At 43.1% G+C, this 24130-nt stretch overlaps 1 long non-coding RNA gene across 1 annotated transcript in view; it reads right to left on the bottom strand.

The window, feature by feature from the left end:
• Positions 1-24130, bottom strand: part of LOC147914389 (uncharacterized) — a 36171-nt gene that overhangs the window by 8278 nt on the left and 3763 nt on the right. The window contains exon 2 of the long non-coding RNA XR_015555436.1: positions 14995-16027. This is a non-coding gene — a long non-coding RNA (uncharacterized LOC147914389). The remainder of the gene's footprint in view (positions 1-14994; positions 16028-24130) is intronic.

Below are 24130 nucleotides of genomic sequence, written 5' to 3'. Positions count from 1 at the left end.
AAGTGATTTCATCTTTATCGTAGTGGATGGGCAGGTAGTTTTTCAATCTCGTCCCTTTTTCCCTTCCTTTCCTCCTTTATTAAATATTTTCATTCACGCTTTCAACAAAACAAGTATTTCTTAAGAATGTGCTGAGTTCGAGGTACTCTGTATGTCAGTTTGGGCCAGGGATGGGAAGGTAAAAATAATTCATATAAGGCGGAGCCTGTAACCCTTGGGGCACTGCAAACTGAAGAGGAAAGAGGACACATATGTTAACACTACCGGACAAGATGGGATGTGCGATGTGCACATTTTGTTCTCACAAAAGAAGTTTTATTGGATGGCAAAGGAGGTATGAATAATTTTATATTGGGTTGAGCAGAGAGAGAAAGGGAATTAACATTTATTGAAAGCATATTATATGCCAGGACCCTGCTAGGCACTTTACGTATAGCATGTCTTTCTTTTATGAAAATTTGTTTTCATTTATTTATTAAACAATGCGTTTTTTTTAAAATTTTATTTATTTTATTATTTATTTTTCCCACGAAGCCCCAGTAGATAGTTGTACGTCATAGCTGCACATCCTTCTAGTTGCTGTATGTGGGACGTGGCCTCGGCATGGCAGGAGAAGCAGTGCCTCGGTGCGCGCCCGGGATCCGAAACCGGGCCGCCAGTAGCGGAGCACGAGCACTTAACCGCTAAGCCACAGGGCCGGCCCTTCATTTATTCTTAATTTATGTTAAGTGGTTGTTGGTGTATTCCCATTTTCAGGTGTGGAAATTGAGTCTTAAGGAGAGTAAGTAGCCTGCCCACAGGTATCCAGATAGGAAGGGTAGAAAAGGCATTGTGGATGAGTAACAATTGCTGCTCTTGGTTTCAATTTAAAAAGAGAATGCATGGGGCCAACCTGGTGGCATAGTGGTTAAGTTTGCCTGCTCTGTTTTGGCAGCCCAGGGTTCGAGGGTTTGGATCTTGGGTGTGGACTTGCACACTGCTCCTTAAGCCATGCTGTGGCGGCATCCCATGTGCAAAATAGAAGAGCATTGGCACAGATGTTAGCTCAGGGACAATCTTCCTCAACAAAAAAACAAAAAAAAAAAAAAAAAAAAAAAGGGCCGGCCCTGTGGCTTGGTGGTTAAGTGCACGCGCTGCGATGCTGGTGGCCCGGGTTCGGATCCCGGGTGCGCATCGAGGCACCACTTCTCCGTTCATCCTGAGGCCGAGTCCCACATACAGCAACTAGAAGGATGTGCAGCTACGACACACAACTATCCACTGGGGCTTTGGGGGGAAAAATAAAATAAATAAAATCTTTAAAAAAAAAAAAAAAAAAAAAAAGAGGGGCTGGCCCCGTGGCACGTAGCAGTTGAGTGCACGCGCTCCGCTGCTGGCAGCCTGGGTTTGGATCCTGGGCGCGCACTGATGCACCGCTTGTTCAGGCCATGCTGTGGCAGCCTCCCATGTAGAGTGGAGGAAGATGGTCACAGATGTTAGCCCAGGGCCAGTCTTCCTCGGCAAAAAAAAAAGAAGGATTGGCATGGATGTTAGGTGGTCTTCCACACGCACACACACACAAAAAAAAGAGAATGCAGGTATATTGTCAGGATATGAAGTAATAGATGTGCATTACAGGATGGTGGAGTTTTGATAGGCCAGATGGAGGCAGAAGAAGGTCTAGGCACAGCATGAACAAAGATACAGAGGCCAGAGGATTTGGGGCTGCAATAACAAATACTCACTCTGATAGGAATGTGTGTAAACAGTGCCTTTTTTAAAGGGGAAAAGAGGAGAGAGTTTAAAAATCTGCCTGGAGATGGAAGATACAGTGTGATAGATCTTTTAAGAGAGTTCTCCATCTGACCCAGCACCCCACTCTAGTTCAGCCACTGTTTGTGTTTTCCCTGTTGCCTTCTGCATTCTGATCTTATCCACAGAACTCAGAGAGGTGAGGGACATCAAGTTCTGGTCGCCCACACCTGAAGAGTTTTGACTCTTTCACTTTAACACACTTTTTTTTTTTTGGTGAGGAAGACCAGCCCTGAGCTAACATCTATGCCAATCCTCCTCTTTTTTTTTTTTTTTGGGCTGAGGAAGACTGGCCCTGGGCTAACATCCGTGCCCATCTTCCTCTACTTTATATGTGATACCGCCACAGCATGGCTTAACAAGTGGGATCCGAACCAGCGAACCCCGGGCCACCACAGCGGAGCGTGCACACTTAACCGCTTGTGCTACCAGCCCGGCCCCACACTTTTTGACTCCAGCGCCAACTACGTGCCAAGAACTAGGCTGTAAGGGGAACGTGCACAGATGCCAATTATGTGGGGTCCCTGCCTTGAGTCCTTCCCCCCAGATCCCTGTTAGATTGGCCATTCCTAGAGGATCGTAGGGAACATGTGGGCCACTCCCTTTATATTTTCTTGCACATACAGAGTGGCTAAAGCATGAACTTTAGAGTCAGACAGACCTACATTTGATGAAATGGAGTAAGAGAAAAGTGAAAATCCCAGCATAGAGTCCAAATTCTGAAGAAGCAAGTGCTCAGGTTGACAGCAACACTGCCGACAGCTTTCTCAGTCTCGATGTGCTTCAGTCAATATGTGGGCACAGCCTCAGGCTGCTGAAGCCCGTAAAGGTACATGGTGTCTGCTTGTGTGTCTGGGATGTCTTCAGCCTGACTGGCGCCTGACCTCTCCTGACCGTGAGCTTCTCTGACTCTCAAACAGTCCTCTTTCATGCTGGATTGATTAACATAGAGGAGATAGAGGAGAGTTGATGATTAAAAGGAAGATTGCATGCCCCAAATAAGGAAGTCATGAAGTAATTGGCAATGAAAATGTTACAGGAGCAGGACCCCGCAGGGGAGTGAATGAAATCAAGCTGCACTGAAGTGGAAATTTTAATTAAAAAGGGAAGATATGATCTGCAGTGTGCAGTCTCCTGGTCATCCTTGTCCTCAGGACAGAGGCTAATGCTCGTGGTGTGTCTGCAGAGGGAAGACCCTGGGGGGACCGGCCTTTGGAGACTGAGTCTGTTCCTCTTAGGACCTACTTATTGCTCCTTAGAGCTGAGAGAGAGAGAACTCAAGCCAGGCCCAGTTCTGCAACCCTGCCTTGGGACCCATTGCCTAGAAATGGAGGAGAATCCTAACCCTGGGGTGAGGTCAGAGTCAGAGAGCAGGGAGCTCTAAGGATTCCCAACTGGCTGTGATACTGAACCTCTTCATCTCAAGTTTGTGTTCCTGATGTGCAGTAAGCCAAACACTGAGACATTGGTTTGGCTTGGAGATGGAGAATGTTTTATTCGAATTGGCCAGGATGAGAAGGCAGGAGCATGGCTTCTCTCAAATCTGCTTTAACAAGAGAAGAAAGCAGGGGGATTTATAGAGCTAAGGGTGTGGCAGGAGGAGTTTCAGAGAAACAAAGGGCTAATCTGTGTTTCTTTCACTCCTGATAAGCCCCGGTGCAATCTGACTTCTTGGTGTCAACAGCAACTGAGGGCTGGTTATCTGGTGATCCTTGAATGCATCCTCTTTCTTCTGTAAAACAAACTCATAAATCCTTGTGACCCTTGAGTTACCCCTCAGGTTAAACAGGAAAACAGCAAATTGACAAGATTAACGTCTTTTCAAAACAAGGTTGAAAGGTAATCTTATTGAATATTTACAGTAACCTTCAGGTATGTGGCTTCAGATGTCGAGAAGCCAGAAAGCCACAGTGGCATGGTCCATTCGGATTCCACTTGGGGAGTTGTGGTATAATAAGAAGTATATTTGGTCTTTATCCCCAGTTCCTGGCACAAAGCTCCTAAAATCCTTGGAAGTTCCAGAGTGATAGGATTATCTTATGTTGTTCATAAGGTGTTCCTTTTGAGCACATCTGAGCTTATGCTGATAAGGTGACTTAGGGTGGAGCCCCTCAATAGCCTCAGGATGGGGCTGGTCACTAGAAAGACCTAGTGATTAGAGTTGGAACTTTCAACCCCACCCATTGACCTGCAGCAAGGGGAAGGCAGAGGGGGGCTGCAGATTAAGCTTTATGAAAAGTCTTGAACAAGATTTGATGAGCTTCTGGGTTGGTGAATACATCCATGTTCAAGGAGGGTGGCTCACCCCAGTTTCATGGGAACAGAAGCTCCTGCACTCAGGGCCCTTCTGCACCTTGCCCTATGTACCTTTTCACCTGTGTGTTCATTTGTATCTTTTATAATACCCTTTATAATAAACTGGGAAACATAAAAAAGTGTTTCTCTGAGTTCTGTGAGCCACTCTAGCAAATTCATCAAATCTGAGGAGGGGGTGGTGGGAACCTCCTATTTATAGCTAGTCAATCAGAAGCACAGGTGACAACCTGGACTTGCAATTGGCATGTGAAGTGGGGGCAGTCTTGTGGGACTGAGCCCTTAACCTGTGGGATCTGATGTTATCTCCGGGTAGATAGTGTCAGAATTGAGTTAAATTGTAGGACACCCAGTCGGTGTCACCTGAGAATTGGAGAACTGCTTTGTGGTGTTGGAAAACACTCCAGGAATCGATGCCCAAGGCTGAGCTGGGCACATAGCTTTGGCAATGACTGACTTGGTTCTGACCCCAAATCTCTTTGACTTCATCCTCTGCTGCAGGCCTTGACCTACCCCCAGCTCTGAGAGTAATCCAGTAATCTGGTCTCTAAACAGAGGAAATACTTAGGAGCTTAGGTTTCTTGCTTAGCCTGGGGTAGGGGTGGGTAGTGATCCACCTGGACCTTATTTCCTGGTTCTAGTAACTGGGATTTTGCCTGTATTTTTAGTTATGGGCACTCTGTATCATTCAATGACCCTGCCACCCAAATTATTTTAAATTCCAAGTAGACTTTCTATTACCCCAGTGTTTCTAAGGCCTCACCGATTCCTTGCAATATTGGAGTTTATCCCCAAATTCAAGTCATTGGATCTTTCTTTAGAGTTACTGCTTGCTAGAACATCTGCCTACTTCAGCTTTAAAAAAAAGAAAAAGACAAAGAAAAAGGTTGCCTGAGGCCAAGCTCTGGCTGCTGGTAGTGAAAGATCCTCCCCCTCCCCACAGTGGCTGTTGCTAACAGCTGAACCTCCAGATTCCACCCTCCTGAAGAATCTCTACTCCCATCCTTATGCTACCCCCTGAACTGTGAACTGGTTCCATGACCCTACCCATCTTGCAGGCTCTCCAAGCCCCTTCTTGGGAGGCACCACCACCACCACCACCAGCCAGTACCAGCGTGATAAGGTTAGAGGTTTTCATCTTGTGTGTTTGTTTGTTTTGTTTTTTAATAATTTTATTTATTTATTTTTCCCCCAAAGCCCCAGTAGACAGTTGCATGCCATAGCTGCACATCCTTCCAGTCGCTGTACGTGGGACGCGGCCTCAGCATGGCCGGAGAAGCAGCAGCGCGTCGGTGCGCACCCGGGAACCGAACCCGGGCCGCCAGCAGCAGAGTGCACGCACTTAACCGCTAAGCCACAGGGGCTGGCCCATTGTGTGTGTTTTCGTTTCCACTCTACTCTCAGCCTTTTTCCTCTTTGTTTTTTTGCAAGGACTGTATTTGTTTGGGCTCTGGCTTCCCCAGACATATGGATGAGCTGTTCATCTTCTGATGCATTGTCTCTATTCCAGTGCACTGCCTTTCCAAAAGGGGTTCCAAAGGAAGTTCTGAAATGTGCTATTCCAGAGGTCATTTTTGTAGACATAATGGGATTTGAGAAAAGAACACCCATGGTTTATTTGCTCTTTTCACAAGCTAGCCACTGAGTGAACTTTGGAATTGACTCTGTGATACCTGTTGGTGTAAAACTCTAACCGGGGAGCGCTGGATTACACCACCATGGCCAGCACTGGCCAGGAAACCCCACATAGAAAGACAGATGTCAGAAGAGGTGACCCATGTGAATGTATCACCAAATGCCACAAGGGTCCGGGTCTGCCCACTTTTTTTTTTTTTTTTTTTCTGAGGAAGATCAGCCTTGAGCTAACATCCATGCCAATCCTCCTCTGTTTTGCTGAGGAAGACCGGCTCTGAGCTAACATCTATTGCCAATCCTCCTCCTTTCTTTTTCCCCAAAGCCCCAGTAGATAGTTATACGTCATAGTTGCACATCCTTCTAGTTGCTGTATGTGGGACGCGGCCTCAGCATGGCCAGACAAGCGGTGCGTCGGTGCGCACCTGGGATCCGAACCCAGGCCGCCAGTAGCAGAGCGTGCACACTTAACTGCTAAGCCATGGGGCCGGCCCCCCTATATATATATATATTGTGTGTGTGTGTGAGGAAGATCAGCCCTGAGCTAACATCCATGCCAATCCACCTCTTTTTGATGAGGAAGACTGGCCCTGGGCTAACATCTGTGCCCATCCTCCTCCACTTTATATGGGATGCTGCCACAGCATGGCCTGACAAGCAGTGCATCGGTGCACGCCCAGGATCCGAACCCGGGCTGCCAGCAGCAGAGCACGCGCACTTAACCGCTATGCCATGGGGCCGGCCCCATTATAACTGGAAGTTTGTGTCTTTTGACCACCTTCACCTATTTTACCCACCCCGAACCCCCCACCTTTGGCAACCACCACTCTGGTTTCTGTCTTCGTACGAGTTCAGTTTTTTTTTTTTTTTAGATCTCACATATGAGATCATACAGTATTTGTCTTTCTCTGTCTTTCTCTGTCTGACTTATTTCACTTAGCATAATCCCCTCAAGGTCCTTCCATATTGTTGCAAATGGCAGGATATCCTTCTTTTTTATGGCTGAATAATATTCCATTGTATATATACACACCACATTTTCTTTATCCATTTATCTGTCGATGGACACTTCGATTATTTTACCTATATTTTCTTATTAAAGAAACAGAATAATTTCTCCCCAGAGGTCTACACTTCAACCATGTTCTCGGGGTTATTTACATCCTGGTGTCTCTCTGAGGCAGAGAGACAACTTCACTGCCAGCACATCTCAATGGATTTTTGTCAGGAAAAGGGGACCAAGCAGAGTCCCATGGGCACAGAAAGTCAATTGTTGGTTACCAAGGGCTGGGGGAGGCAGGAAGGAGAAGTAACCGCTTACAGATTTTTCTTTTGGAGTGATGAAAATGTTTCAGAACTAGATGGTGGAGGGATTTGTACACATTGTGAATGTACTAAATGCTACTGAATGTTTCTCTTCAAAATGGTTAATTTTATGTTATGTGAACTTCACGTCAATTTAAAAAATAAAAAGAGTCCTATAGCAGAAACATCATCCTGCCCTCCTTATTCTTCCCAGGAAGAGGAGGGATGGGAAATGGTGTGGTAGCAGCCACATGTAGGTACATGAGTCACAAACTGATGAGGACCAAGAATTCTCCACCTTCTTTCCTTTTCCTCTCTCATGTTTTGCCTAGGGGGATATTGACGGGGGAATGGACTGGCCTCACATCAGAACCAAGAGAAAAGGCAGGAAGTCTGTTTAACTTAGGAAAAGCACATCATAAAAAAAATTTCCGTTATTATAAAGGCAGACATAAAATACATATGAATAAAGAGTTAGTTGCTTGATATAAACATAAAGGTTCATTGCTATATAGCTATTTTTTATTATTAAAAATAAAGTTCCCAGGGCCGGCCCCGTGGCCTAGTGGTTAAGTTTGCTGTGCTCCGCTTTGGTGGCCCAGGTTCAGTTCCTGGGCATGGACCTATACCACTCGTTGGCGGCCATGCTGTGGCGGTTACCCATATACAAAATAGAGGAGGATTGGCACAGATGTTAGCTCAGGGTGAATCTTCCTCAGCAAAACAAATAAATAAATAAAGTTCCCAAATAATGTTCTGACTTGTGTAATTCTCAGAAAGAGGGATTCAGCAACTCAGCCAGAAAAACCACTGCAGTGATTGCTTTCTTTTTATTTACACCATCGAGACCACTCTCTGAAGCCCTTACCTTGAAATCATTGTAGAGACTCAACTGTTCCCCAGCCCCTCAGATCATTTCCTTTCACCAAGAGATTATTTGCAAAATGTCCTTCCATACTGAAAGGAAGGTTCTGACTGAACTAAAACTTCTGGGCCCCTTCTCCCCACAGATGGGACCAGCCACCCTGTACCTGCAGGCTCTGCCTGGATTTTCAGGCCCTGGGACAATTCTAAACTTGGGGCAGGCAGGGCCTGCCTGAGATGTGGTGGCATCCTACTTAAGCTAATAATTTGGAGTTCCTTTTGATATTTTTTCAAGGTTTATTTTATGGGAGCTGCACTGGTGCTTTTAGGTAATGTTTGTTGTTGGTGTTCTTTTAATTTTCCCTCGATGGGGTGGAACCACTTGGGTTTTGGCAGGTGTGTAAGTGGCTCCTTATGGAAACCTGCATGAAAGGGTGCCCTGGTGCTGGCTCATTTCTTATGGTTCTATCCCCTAGGATTGGTGTTCAGGCCAGGGCTTGAGTGGCCTGCCCTGATCTGGATTGTGTAGGAGGAGTTCAGTGAGGCTTTATATCTTATTCAGAGCTTAAGCAACTTGGCATCAAATCAGCTCTGGGCCTCCCCATCTGTGGTGTTTAATAATGATATGTATTAGGGCCGAGGTGGGGGAGTGACTAAAATACCCAAATAGCCTACCAATGTTTCCCTGACATCCATTATCCTGTACCTGACATTACTCCGAATTTATCATATTCTCAGATCTTTTGAATGATACGGCTTTTTTCATTTTGTATCCAGTGGGCATGGATGACGAGATTTCAGCCCAGTCAATGACCAAAGAGGTCTTGATCTTATTGCATCATGTTGATTTACCTAAGTTAGGAAATTCTGATGCACGCGAGTAAAAATAGCAATCTCTTTAAATATTTAGGTTTGTGAAGATGAACACTTTGGCAGTACAAGAAGAGGAAAGGAAGGGAAATGAACATTTCATTTATTCATAACTCACAATGATTGTGTTTTACTAATGAGGAATGGAGGTGGAGCAAGGTTAAGATCTGCTACAACATACACTTCCAGTAAGTGGCAGAGCAGGGACTCGGCCACAGGGACTGTGGTCAGAGAGCTGAGTTTCTGCTCCCGCCCTCAGAGGAAATGGTCATTTGCTTGAGGTGGCTCCCTTGCTTGCCCAGAGCACTACTGTCTTTGTGTGATATTTTTCCCATTATTAAACACATTGCGTTTTTAAAAAAATAAATTTTATTAAGAAAAATTAATTTCAAAGGGAAGAGATAGAACAAGAAAAGTCTATTTTCTATTTTATCTATAGAAAGAAATTTATTATTTATGCAATGAAATTTACAATCTGAATGAGGCCATTCAGAGCCAAGCAGTTATGATGAGCTGGTGGCCAGCCCTACATTGAAATCCTGTTACATATACATGAACAGCCCAGGTCTGGAAGCAAATGGTGTATGCACATTGCCTATTTTTTTGTTTTTTGTTTTTAAAAATTTTTCTTTGAGGAACATTGGCCCTGCGCTAACATTTATTGCCAATCTTCCTCTTTTACTTTTTTCTCCCCAAAGCCCCGGTACATAGTTGTATATCATAGTTGTAGAGTTGTAGCTCTTCTATATGGGATGCCGCCTCAGCATGGCTTGATGAGCGGTGAGTAGGTCCGTGCCCAGGATCCCAACCGGCCAACCCTGGGCAACCGAGGCGGAAGGTGCGAACTTAACTGCTGCACCACCAGGCCAGCCCCATCACATTGCCTGTTTTTAAGAGTGAATTAGTGGTTTTCTGGGCTTTGACTCAATCAGTCTTTTGCTTTCTGTCCTTCCACACTGCTGTGCTGGTCAATGAAAAAGACCTGAAGGATGATGCATTTTCTCTACCACTCACTGCCACAGTAATCTTTCTGCATCTGCCTTCCTTCTTCAATTATAGTAAATGCAGACATGTATCTACTTCATAAATTTGCCCTTTGGCAAATCCAGGGACTATAGCTAGACACTTGCAGGGCCTCAGCTAAAAGCTGAGTGGATTGTCTGTTTAAAGAAATTCACACTGAGTTGTTAATGAAGCTTGGCATGGCAGTAATTGCTTTTAAAGGAGAAAACGGTTAACACAAATGTATCTATAATTGGTGTATAGTGGGAAGGGACATTTTTGGACAGGGGCCACTGGTATTCCTCTGTTCCCTGCTCCCCCACCCCACTCTTAGCCAAGAAAAGTCAGGTACCAAACTTGCATCTAAATCCCTCGACAATTCTGCTTCTCTTGGAAAACAAAGCATCACCTGGGAGCCAGTCATGCTTGGCTCTCTTACTGGGAATCTAGAATTCACATACTGTATGTCTTAATCTTTTTTTTTTTTTTAAAGATTTTATTTATTTATTTTTCCCCCAAAGCCCCAGTACATAGTTGTCTGTCATAGCTGCACATCCTTCTAGTTGCTGTATGTGGGATGTGGCCTCAGCATGGCTGGAGGAGTGGTGCCTCGGTGCGCACCCGGGATCCGAACCCGGGCCGCCGGCAGCGGAGCGCACGCACTTAACCGCTAAGCCACGGGGCCGGCCCCTCACAGTGCCAGTATTTAGACCTTGTTTAGATGAGAATAAATATGCCACTTATTTCAGGTTTTCTGTCACTCATGACCTAACATAATCCTAAATAATAAGGTCTGTATATCCCAAAAGGCAGAGATTTTGGGGTAGTGAGTCCTTAAAGTAATACAGCCAATCTCTTTGTTTTAGTCCGACTAGTTCCAGTTTCCTTTGAAACAAGATATTAGATGCTAAACTGGGGTGTCATTTAGTTCTGGTTGCAAAGCATATCCTGAACATGGATCCAAGCATACAACGTTTAGGTCTAAGCATCCTTAGGGCTTGAGGAATGTTTACTGAATGTTGATTGTACGCCAAGCTCTGTGCTGGGCATGTCAAAGATGCTGCATTTATCCTGCTTTGTGATATCTGTGGATTTGAGAGCAAAGTATAATGCAGTGGAGAAGAGGAGGGAAAGAAATATTTCAAAGCACCTTCCCAGATGCTTCTTTCTAAGTCCCTCAAACCCAAGCAGTATATTCCTTTTCTGTTTCTACACGGATGCTCCCAGATGGATGTACCAGGTGACCATGATCTGGGTTCTTGCTCCTGCCTTTCTCTGCCTAGGCTGACAAGGGCCCATTTTTGTGGGGATTACACGTTTTTCAAGAAGCTTTCCCCTCTCAATCACAAAGTGGTTGTGGTCACCGAAGTGCTCAAAAGAGACAAACTGTACTTTTTTCCCCACTCCTTTCCCCTAGCCCAGTCACACAAAGCACTGCTAAATAAAATCACTTCTGCATTTCTCTCTCTCTCTTTTTTTTTTTTGTGAGGAAGATTGGCCCTGAGCTAACATCTGCCAATCCTCCTCTTTTTGCTGAGGAAGACTGGCCCTGGGTTGACATCCATGCCCATCTTCCTCCACTTTATATGGGACACCGCCACAACATGGCTTGACAAGTGGTGCGTCGGTGCATGCCCAGGATCCGAACTGGCAAACCCTGGGCCGCCGCAGCGGAGCACGAGCACTTAACCGCTTGCGCCACCGGGCCAGTCCCTGCATTTCTTAGAATGTCTCACTCATATTATAGAAATTAGTTTCATCAACTGCTCTACCTGCAGTGTCTCATTTACTTCTCACAGTAACTGTGTGAGCTGGGTGCTATTGTCATCTCTGCTTTATAATTGAAGAGTCCAGGGTTAAATTCCCCCCACTTCCCTCACTATGCTCCAGGCATATCAGTCTTTTAGCTGCTCATTTATGGCTGTTCTTTCCTGTTCTTTTTGAACCTTTGCCCATGTTGTTCCCTCTGCCTAGAAAATGCCTTTCCTCTTACCTGTCATCTGATTGATATTCACACTTTAGCTTAAATATCACTTCCTCAGCAAAGCCTTCCATGCATTCTCTATCTAAATTAGGTTTCTCTTATTATTATCTCTCATAGCACCTGTTTTTTTCTCTTTAGGTTGATTACCAGAATTTGTATTGAATAATACAATTTAATGTATTATATTGAGCACATACTAGGAGCCAGGCAGCGTTCTAGGCTTTGGGGATACAACAGTGAAAACGCAGTTATTCCTGACCTCATGGAGCTTACAGTCTAGTAAGGGAGACAGTTGGAAAACAAATAAACATAAAATCATGTCAAGTAAACATGTGAGTGTGATGAAGAATGGTAAAGCAAGAAGGGAGATACAGTGTGACTTGTTTTAGTGTTATTTTAGATCGGGTGGCAAGGACAGGTGTCTTCAATCATGTGACATTTACGCTGAACGAACTGAGGGAACAAGCCATATAAGGGGAAGAATATTCCAGGCAGAGAGAACAGCAAGTGCAAAGCAAGAAAGCTGGAGCTGAAGGATTTGGGAGATAGACGCGTATCTACAGACAGGAAAATGGCTAAATGAATTATGTTATATGTTAGAATATCACATAGCTGTGAGTTATTAATATTACATAGCTATTTACTTTTGTCATTTTAACGTATACAAAGCCTTTCTCCTAGCAGAGATTAAGTATTCCTCTCTATATTCTTTGTGTGTGTGTAGCTATATTTTTATATTTCTTTTATTTATCTGGAATTTAGTTTGGTGTGAGTGAAACTCTACCTTGAGCATTTTTCCAAATTCTTCCTCTTTTTTTATGTATTAAGTTTTTATACATGGTAGGATAGACCTTGGGATCTTGGTTTGATTCATCTGACTGTTTTGTCTTAGGCCAGTGACCCACTGCTTTTTTTTCCTACTTTATTATAACAAGTTTCCAAACAAAAGAAAAATAAAAGAATAATATATAGAATGAATGCCTATATCCTTGCCTTGATTCAACAATTATATACCAATTGCCATATTTGCTTTATATGGCTATATTCTAAATTTCTGTACTACGTCAAAATAAGTTGCAGACATCATAGGCTCTCTCCCTAAATACTTCATACACATCTTTTAAGTATAAGAACACTGTCCTACATAACCATTATCACACCTAAGATAATTAACAAAAATTCTTTAATGCTATGTAATACAGTCTTGTCTTTCATAGCTAGTGTTTTGAACCAGAATTGACTCAGGACTGTTGTGTGTATCACATTGTTGTAATTTTTAAAGTTCTATCCTCATTACTCTTTATGGTAAAAAAAAAAAAAAGTCCTAACAATTCTTGTTTATTATTTCAGATAAAATTTAGACCTATTTTGTAATGTTCCAAAAATTACTATCAGATTTTTATTAGACTTCAATTAAATCTATACATTATTTAGCGCAGAAGTGATCATTTTTACTATATTTAGGTTTTCCTTACAGGATCATCTTATGTCTCAATATTTATTAAAATATTATTTAGGGCCGGCCCCATGGCTTGGCGGTTGAGTGCACGCGCTCCGCCGCTGGCGGCCTGGGTTTGGGTCCCGGGCGGGCACCGACGCACTGCTTCTCTGGCCATGCTGAGGCCGCATCCCGCATGCAGCAGCTAGAGGGACGTGCAGCTATGACATACAACTATCTACTGGGGCTTTCCGGGAAAATAAATAAATAAAATTATTAAAAAAAAATATTTAATGTCTCAGTAAAATTTGAGATTTTTTATAACATAAATCTTAACTATTTAGTGTTAAGATTGTTCCTAAGTATTTATCATTATGTTGCTATTATGAATGCATTTTTTTCTCATTGTATTTTCTAAGTGATCATTGCTGATGTAAAGGAAAAGATATTGAAACTCTTATTAGATGTCTTGAAACTCTTATTAGTTCAAATTGCCTTCAGTTGATTATTTTGATTTATATTATAAGTAGTTGTTCACAGTCCATTCACACCTCCAGTACTTTAGTTAATGCAGTTTCAAGCTTTAATACAAGGGCTATGTTTTCCAAAATAATATTAAATAAATAAACATGTTGATTGTGGGCTTCCTTTCTTGTTTCTAGATTTGTTTTACAATATTTTATGATGTTGACTCTTTGTGACAAATTCTTATTCTCTCCACTCCAACGAGGACACCTTTCTTGGTCAAAATATTCCTTTATTTAACTGATTAGCTTACAACTATCTTTAGTTATATTCCACTTCTGAAAAAGACTTGACTGAACTTATGTGTTTCATAGGAATGCTCCACATACATCGTATTTACACATCGGCTAGAGCTGAATTCAAGGAAGCAACTACATGAAAGAGGACCAATTTGGATCAACATTGAGATATTTTCTTCTAGCCATTAAGAGTGACAATCTCTACTGAGGTGGAATAGTGGTAAATGAAAACTATATGCATTTTCCTGAGAAACTCATGTCACTTAACTCTATAGTTAAGGCTTTTCTAGGCTTAGTTAGGCTGCTTTCTTCTAGATTCCTGGATATGTAAGATTTCAACCTAAAGACTCTCTGTCAGGGGCTGTTCGAGTTCAAACAGTTCAAACCAGCCTTGCAGACAGGATTTTGAAACCTATGCAAAAACTATCAGCTACAAGGAATTACTTCCCCAAATCATGGCTGTAGTGACCTATAGGTGTGCTGGTAATGACCTACGGGTGTGCTGGCTTAACATGAGAGTATCCAACAAGTTCAACCAGGAAAACAGAAATCACTCGGGGTGTTTCAAGGAGAGAGTTATACTGGGAATCAAATGTTTACAGCAACAGTGAAGAAGAGGAGGGCCGGCCCCGTGGCTTAGTGGTTAGGTGAGCGCGCACTCCGCTGCTGGCGGCCCGGGTTTGGATCCTGGGCGTGCACCGACCCACTGCTTCTCCGGCCATGCTGAGGCCGCGTCCCACATACAGCAACTAGAAGGATGTGCAACTATGACGTACAACTATCTACTGGGGCTTTGGGGGGGCGGGGGAAACAATGAAGAAGAGGAAGTCAGGAGAAGCTGCCACTGGCTTCCAGGTTTGCACTGTTCCTGTGGTCCTGCAAATCAGTTAAGTCGTGGCTGCCATGCAGGTCAGGAAATTATGGGAAGTAGCCACCAAATGTCATTGCTGTTTTGTTGCACAGAGGCAACTGACTAACAGTGGAATGCCTGTGGTCATCACAACACTTCCCATCTGCCTTATCCCACATACCTGCCCACTCTGCCAGAGGAAGAAATGGCTTCTGCCTGTCTTCTGCCTTACAAATGTTGCATGAGTGTATCTCGTGGCTGATGATAAATTGCATCAAGGATCCTTTAGGCAATGGGTTCTGAGAAATTTAGTTCCAAGATTCTATATCCATTTGTGATACAGAGAAGATCATAGAAGGGAACGGGAATGCATCTTGGATTAAAAAAAAAGAAAAGAAAAGAAAAGAAAAAAGCACAGTCTATCTCTTTGGTTATTCAGCAACCATACAGAGCTTTCTATCTATATTTAAGTTTACAAACAATAATAGCAAAAATAGCATGCTTGCTCCTAATTTAATGCAACTATCCCTTATATAAAGGAAAACATACTCACCCAACCAAAGTCTTATCAGTCACTATAGTATTTCTAAATGATATTTCTAGTTCAGTCATAATCCCCCTTTGATAATCTGTACACACTGGATTAATTTATAACATTACTACCAACATACCTTATATAAAATACAGAAAGGGGAAAGGGAAAAAAGAAATACATTGATAAATAAAGTATATACACAACAAAACATGGAAAAGCATGCATAGGAACTTCATCCTTTTTCTGCAACTGGTCATCAGATTATAACATGTATTTATAACCTCCTTCATCCACTACCTATACCCTGTTTTCTGTTTCCTCAGCCAGCGCCTTAGCTGTTCATTGCTCTCTACCAGTAGTGGGATGACCCAAACCTCCATTTCTGAAGGGTCTGAGCTCTACTGGCCCTGTTTCTATTGGGTTACTATTATTTTTCATTACATTTTAGCCACCGGACATGGAAGTACGAAGAGGTGCTTTAGAAAATACCCTGAATTCTAGATATACTCCTCCTTATTCCCAATGTGAAGCAATAAACCTATTTTTCATTTATAGTTACCATCAGTTGCCCCAGCTGGTATAGTAATCCTTTTCTTTGCTTGTGGATTCAGTAGCATGAAAAGCCCCAGATATCCAAGTGGCAGTCTTAACTTCCAGTTCAATGGGATCATTGTATTTCCTGGAAGAAGCATTCCTTTCTTTTATTTATTTATTTATTTATTTATTTTTTCCCCCCCAAAGCCCCAGTAGATAGTTGTATGTCATAGCTGCACATCCTTCTAGTTGCTGTATGTGGGACGCGGCCTCAGCATGGCCGGACAAGCGGTGCGTCGGTGCGCGCCCGGGATCCAAACCTGGGCCGCCAGCAGCGGAGCGCATGCACTAAACCGCTAAGCCATGGGGCCGGCCCAAGCATTCCTTTCTTTAGAACTAAGTTTTCTTTTTTTTTTAAAAAACTTTATTTATTTTTTCCCCCAAAGTCCCAGTAGATAGTTGTATGTCATAGTTCCACATCCTTCTAGTTGCTGTATATGGGACTCGGCCTCAGCATGGCCGGAGAAGCGGTGCATTGGTGCGCGCCTGGGATCCGAACCCGGGCCGCCAGCAGCAGAGTGCGCGCACTTAACCGCTAAGCCATGGGGCCGGCCCAGAACTAAGTTTTCTAAACCCACAGAGCCAAAGACTGTGGAATGAGGATAATCCCATATTGTGAAGCCCATATTTAACTCCATGGCCATTTTCAACATGAGCTCATTAACCAAGCACTGGGGTGGTTGGGGAATGATTCTGGCTGACATACACAGAATGAGTTGTCTTGTCCACTTGATTATTGGGAGCCTTATCTGTAGTTTGTGCTCTTTGGTAAATGTTCACACGAAAAGCTACTATCTTCTCATTCTGTGCCATGCTAAGAGGTCCAACCACATACCTCTCTCCTTATCACTGATCATCTAGTCTTGTTGTGCAACAACCCATTATCCGCAAGCCGTTAGCTACTATCCCAGAGTCAGTGAGGTCTGTATCTCTGGACATCTCTCTTTCCAGATGAACTATGTCAAGTTCTGCCCATTTGGAGGACTTTTCTTTCCTGCTGTCCTTCAAGGCAATCCCTGAGTGGTACTATAGTTTTATAGTAGTTCCTTTTGGTTTTTGTCAGATATCATGAAGAACTAACTATACATCAAGGCTAAATTCTTTCTTCCATAAGACAATACATGTGGATTGAAGGAGAGGAGGCAATGCAGCACAAGTAGGTACCACAGGAGTCTGAGCACTTGTTCATGCAACTTACTGGAGACTTCAGAGACAGTTTGACCCATCTTCCACTGGATGATGGAATGGATACCACTTCCACTTGATGGAGTGCTACTGGGCATGCCCAGCCTTAAAGATTGTTGGGTCAAGTAACATCCAGTTCATGATGGGCATCATAGGTCACACGATCTCTTAGTGACTTCTTGTAAGATGTTCAGTTTCATGGCCTAGTATCAGTCCAGGAGCTGTTTCTCAAAAAGAGCATTTAATTGCAGAAAAGGGCATGGCCTTGCTTCAAAACCTATGGGTCTACTCTGTGATTCTCCCATTAGTGCTTACCAGAGGCTCCACATAGCATCCCTACGTGCCACAGACAGATCACTATTGGATTTACTGGGTCATGAATCCCAAGAGTTAGACCAGCTTGTATTTCCTCTTTCTTTGGCTCCACTCAAAACTGGCAACCTTATGGGTAAATGAGCTGGAGCAGTATACACAAATGTGGCATACGTAGCCTCGAAAATCCAAAGAGGCCCACCAAGCATTGTGCCTCTTTCCTAGTGGTAGGAGGTTTAAGGTGCACAAAATTGTGTTTCACTTTGAAGCGGATAGCTCAACATGACTAAGCCCAGTGGAGCCCTAGGAACTTTACTGAGGTAGTAGATCCCTGAGTCTTCATGAGGTTTATCTCCCACTCTGGCTTGTATCTTACCAAGGCATCAAGCTAACTTGCTACATTCTGCTCACCAAATCCTTCAAGAATCATGTCCTATTGGAGGGAAGACAATCAAGGCAGATTAGAGCATGACAGAGAGTTGAAGAGCTGACACAGCCCTGTCGTAAGACAGGCGGGTGTACTGCTTCTGCTGACAAATGAAGAAAGTGCTTCTGGTGGTCTCCACTAGTTGGTATACAGAAAAAATAGTTTTCCCAGACTAATAGCCACATATCAGTTGCAAGAGGCTAAGTTAATCTGCTCTAGTAATCAGTAAGAGCAACTCCAATTCGAATCACTACCTGAATAAATTTTCATAATTCATTATCAATCTCTAAAATTATGTCTTCTGCACACATCAAGCAGGAGAGTTAAAAGAGATATGAATCAGACTTCTGCTTCTGGAAAAATGGAATACATGTACTTTCCCCTATTCCACCTGCTAGTTACAACTAAAATCCCCAGTTGAAATACACAGAGCACCAATCAGAAGACTCTGAAGGGTGGAGAAAAGAAGGTGGCCTGGGTAGGCACTTTGGGACTTGAAAAATGACCCAGCAGTGAGCTTCTTGAGGTTTCTATTTTGCCTCCTGTGTATCCAGGCCTCAGTGCAAGAGAAGCTTGCTTTCACTAGCCAAAGGAATGGGAAAAGGGTGACCCTACAGGACAAAACCCATTTGACTATACCTGTCCTACTCCAAGTAAACACCATGAAAAAGCCACACCCATCCCCCTCATGGCTGGGTCTGCCCAAGACTGTGGGCTGGAGCCCTGTCCACCACTCCCGCCCTGCACTAACCCAAGAAGAGGCAGCACTCCCCTAACCTGGCACTGCAGAGACTATGAGGTGGTGCACTTTTGACCATCGCATCACTACACTAAGTGAAGAGCAGCAAAGAGGCAGCATGATACTCCATCCCAACTAGAGACCGGGCGAGAATTAGAGAGAAAAAGGAACTGGAAAACGGGATTCTTTAAATCTCTATATGAAGTCTTGGACAGACCCTTGAGCAGACCATATATGAAACTGACTATAATCAGCACAGCAAACTGTTATAGTTATGTGTGGACTACTGCTTAGGTTTTAGATTGGCTTCTGCGTAGCACCCAAGTAGGGCAGACCAGAACAATACTGCAAAGGCTTTAAAACTAATTGACATTTGAACACAGCCCATAAAAGTGGGCCAGGACATGCATTCTGAACCTAAACAGTTTTACTGCCTTATAAAATGGAAGATTTAAATAGGAACAAAATAGGGAGCCGGCCCGGTGGCTTAGCGGTTAAGTGCACGCGCTCCACTACTGGCGGCCCAGGTTCGGATCCCAGGTGCGCACCAATGCACTGCTTGTCTGGCCATGCTGAAGCGGTGTCCCACATACAGCAACTAGAAGGATGTGCAACTGTGACAGACAACTATCTACTGGGGCTTTGGGGAGAAAAAGGGAAAAAAAGGAGGAGGATTGGCAATAGATGTTAGATCAGGGCTGGTCTTCCTCAGCAAAAAGAGGAGGATTGGCATGGATGTTAGCTCAGGGCTGATCTTCCTCACAAAATAAATAAATAAATAGGAACAAAATAGCCTAGATACAATGCAAAATTACTCGCTATATCAAGAATGAAGAAAATTGTCAACTTGATGAGAGATATAAAGAGGAACTGAATGGATATTTTAGAACTGAAAAATGCAACAAATAGATAATAAATCGAAGGCTGGGCTTGACCACAGAATGGAAAGGACAGAAGAAAGAATCAGTGGACTTGAAAGTAACAATTACCCAATCTGAACAATGGAGAGCAAACAGGAAAAAAAAAAAAATTAACAGAACCTCAGGGACTTGTGAGACTATAACACAAGATCCAACATTCATGTCACTGAAGTCCCGGAAGGTGAGAAGAAAAAGAAGGAAGGGCTGAAGAAAGGAACAATGTATGAAAATTTCTCAAATTTGACAAAAAATACAAAGCTACATCTTTAAGAAGCTGAGTGCTATGCACTGAATTGTGCTCCCCACCCCAGATTCATATGTTGAAGATCTAACCCCAATGTGATTGTATTTGGGGTTAGGGCTTTTAGGAGGTAATTAAGGTTAAATGAGGTCATAAGGGTGCAGTGCTAATCTGATAAGATTGGTGGCTTTATAAGAAGAGGAAGATCTCTGTCTCTCACTCTCTGCTGTTATGCACACATCAAGGAAAGGTCTTGTGAGGACATAGCAGGAAGGCATCCAGCTGCAAGCCAGCAAGAGAGCCCTCACCAGGAACCGAATTGGCAGACACCTTGATCTTGGGCTTTCTAGCCTCCAGAACTGTGAGAAATAAGTTTCTGTTGTTTCTACCCAGTCTATGGTATTTCATTATGGCAGCCCAAGCTGACTAAGATGCTGAGAAAACCTCAAATAATATAAACGCAAAGAAATCCATGCCAAGACATGTAATAGTCAAACTGTTGACTACCAAAGACAAAGAAAAACGCCAGAAGAAGCAAAAGAGAAATGACGTCTTATCTATAGGAAAAAACCATCTGAATGATAACAGATTTCTCATCAGAAACCACGGAGGCCAGAAAGAAGTAGCACACATTTTTCAAGTGCTGAAAGAAAATAAGTGTTGACTCAGAATCCTATGTCTTGTGAAAATATCTTTTAGGAATGAAGGGGAAATCATTCTCAGATGAAAGAAAACTAAGAGAATTAGATGCCAGCCCTTTAAAAAAACGACTGAAGGAAGTTCCCTAAACAAAAAGAAACACTCTTGGAACATCAGGAAGGAAGAAGGAACAATGGAAAAAGCAAAAACATAGATAATGTCTGCTGGCTATAAATTCCTTCAATTTTTGTCTGAGAAAGTCTTTATTTCTCCTTTAATTTTGAAGGGTAATTTTACTGTATAGACTTGTAGGCTGGTGGTTTTTTCTTTTAATAATTTAAATATTTCACTCCATTCTCTTCTTACTTGCATACTTTTTTACAAGAAATCTATAATTCTTATCCTTATCCCTCTATAGGTAAGATATTTTTTCCGTTGGCTTTTTCAAAGATTTTCTCTTTGTCTTTGGTTTTCTGCCGTTTGAATACCATATGCCTAAGTGATATTGTTGTATTTCTCTTCCTTAGTGTTCTCTGATCTTCCTGGATCTATAGTTTTTGATGTCTATTTTAATTTTTGAAAGTTTTCAGTTATTATTACTTCAAAGATCTCTTCTGCTCCTTTATCTCTTTTTTCTCCTTCTGGAATTCCAATTATGCATATATTGCACCTTTTAAAATTGTCCTACAGTTTTTGGATGTTCTGGTCTGTTTTTTTTTTTCCATTCTATTTTCTTCTTTTGCATTTCAATTTGGGAAAGTTCTATTGACCTATGTTCAGGCTCACTAATTCTTTCCTCAGGTCTGTCAAGTCTACTCATGATCACTTAGAAGGCATCTTTCATTTCTGTTAGACTGTTTTGATTTCTGTCATTTCCTTTTCATTTTTTCTTGGGGTTTCCATCTCTCTGCTTACATTGGCCATTTGTTCTTATGTATTGTCTACTCTTTCTATTAGAGTTTTTTTTGTGTGTGTGTGTGAAGAAGATCAGCCCTGAGCTGACATCCGATGCCAATCATCCTCTTTGTTGCTGAGGAAGACTGGCCCTGGGCTAACATCCATGCCCATCTTCCTCGACTTTATATGGGAAACTGCCACAGCATGGCTTGACAAGCGGTGCATTGGTGTGCGCCTGGGGAACGAACCCGCGAACCCTGGGCTGCCGAAGCAGAGCACGCGCACTTAACCGCTGTGCCACTGGGCCAGCCCCCTCTTTTAGAGCTTTTAACATGTTAATCATTGTTATTTTAAATTCCTTGTCTGATCATTCCAACATCTGTATAATATGTGATTTTGATTCTGATGATTTGTCTCTTCAGACTGTGTTTTTTCCTTGACTTTTTGCATTACTTTTAATTTTTTGGTTGAAAGCCCAACGTGAAGTATTGGCTAATAGGAACTGAGGTACATAGATAGGGCTTTAGTGTGAGGTTTTATGTTAATTTGGCTAGGGTTGGGCTGTGTTTAATGTTTGCTGTAGCTAAGGGTGACAGAGGCTTCAAATTCCTCTAGTGTCCTCGTTTTTGTCTCCCTTGTTGCTTTTGGGATTCCCTACATAGTCTTTCTCAGAGTGAATCTGTGTCTTGCAGCTCTTTTAGTTGTTTTTATTGGAGCCCTGTTTATGTGGTGGTGTGTTGTGGCGAGGGGAAGTGTTCTCTAAAGTTCCAATTAAATATTAGTGTTTTTGTGGGCCTGTGTCTTGGGTTGTTAAGTTCCAAGTGTTTCTCCAGTGTTGTAGCTTTCTCAGCCCCACCCCTGACCCATACTCCCTTCCTTGGCTGCAGGGTTCCCAATCTATTTCCTTGAAGCACTAAACCCTGTCGACTATTGTTTTTCCATCATGTGAGACAAGAAGGCTGGAGGGGGCTGGAGTGGGAGGAATTCCCTTCCCCAGCTGGGATAAAGCTCTGGTCAAGTCCTTTCCTTTGGAGAGTAGGTATTTGTTATGAAGAAGGCTCTGATTACTCTTCCCCTTCCCATACCAGGGCTGTAAGGGGATATTTCTTGGATCTTCACCCTAACTTTGGTGGGGCTCCTGGAGGTAAAGCCCATGAAAGTGTGGGAGCCCCACTAAAACTGTAGTCCTCAGGAGTTTCTGCCTCTCAAATTAGTCCCCTCTCAGCATCCAGAAATTCATCATAATTACAATTACATGTTCCTACCAGTTTATAGCCCCAGTGGCTTCTGCTCCAGGTAAGCAGATCTTGTGTCTCTTTGTTTTGTTTTTTGTTTTTTGGTTTTTTTTTAAAGAGTTTTTTTTTTAAAATAATTTTATTTATTTATTTTTCCCCCCAAAGCCCCAGTAGATAGTTGTATGTCATAGTTGCACATCCTTCTAGTTGCTGTATGTGGGACACGGCCTCAGCATGGCCAGAGAAGCAGTACGTCAGTGTGCACCCGGGATCCGAACCCCGGGCCACCAGCAGCGGAGCGCGCGCACTTAACTGCTAAGCCACCTGGCCGGCCCTGTTGTGTCTCTTTGGATGAGTCTGTCTCATCAGATTTCAGGGTGGCATTTTGCCCTGCAATGCTGGTTTTCAGATGTGTCCAAAAGTCATTGATTTTCAGTTTGTCCAGGTTTTTCTTGTAAGGATAAGAGTGATGACTTCCATGCTCTTTTCCTATTAGAACAGAAACCAGAAGCCCCAAACTCCATTTATAATCTAACTTCCATAACATTCCACTGTGATTGGTGGACAACATTGTTTTGTTTTAAATAATTTTATTTATTTATTTACTTTTCCCCCAAAGCCCCAGTGGATAGTTGTATGTCATAGCTGCACATCCTTCTAGTTGCTGTATGTGGGATGCGGCCCCAGCATGGCCGGAGAAACGGTGCGTCAGTGCGTGCCCAGGATCCGAACCCGGGCCGCCAGTAGCGGAGCGCGCGCACTTAACCACTAAGCCGTGGGGCCCGCCCAAGATTGTTTGTTTTGAATCTGCAGAGTTTAGCATTTTCTTAGAACCAGGTTCTAGTAATCCATCCAAATTCTGGGTATTTTCCTTTCCTTGGCCTATTAGTCAGGTTTCTCCAGAGAAACAGAATCAATAGTATATGTATATATATTGGAAGGGATTTAAAGGAATTGGCTCACGCAATTATAGAGGCTGGCAGTCCAAAGACTATCAAGTAAGAGCCAATGTTGCAGTTTGAGTCCAAAGGCTGTCTGCTGCAGAATTCTGCCTTGCTCATGGCATATCAGCCTTTTGTTCTATTCAGGCCTTCAGCTGATTGGATGAGGCCCACCCACTTTATGGAGGGCAATCTGCTTTACTCTAAATCCATTGATTTAAATGTTAATCTCATCCAAAAACATTCTTACAGAAACATCCAGAATAATATTTTACCACATATCTGGGCATTGTGGCCCAGCCAAATTGATACATAAAATTAATCATCACACTTGGTAAATGGCCACAAGTATCTTTGGGGGAGTTTAGGTGGAAGATTTACATTGTATACTTATAGCAGAGTCCTAAGATCTTTTCTCGAGAATTCCTTCTCAAGATGCCATTCATCTGAGAGGCTCTAGGTCTATGAACCGGATAAAGCGAGAGAAGTAGTTGAGAGAGTACGTCTCTCCATTTGGGTGACATATCAAATTTTGGTTCACCATGGGCCGGCCCTGTGGCTTAGCGGTTAAGTGCGCACGCTCCGCTGCTGGCGGCCTGGGTTCGGATCCCGGGCGCGCACCGACACACTGCTTCTCCGGCCATGCTGAGGC

Source organism: Ceratotherium simum, chromosome 20, assembly GCF_057802395.1.
Source record: "Ceratotherium simum simum isolate JZ-2026a chromosome 20, ASM5780239v1, whole genome shotgun sequence".
Lineage (NCBI taxonomy): Eukaryota > Metazoa > Chordata > Mammalia > Perissodactyla > Rhinocerotidae > Ceratotherium > Ceratotherium simum.
The sequence above is the reverse complement of the archived record's forward strand: the minus strand, read 5'-3'. Positions and strand labels throughout refer to the sequence as shown.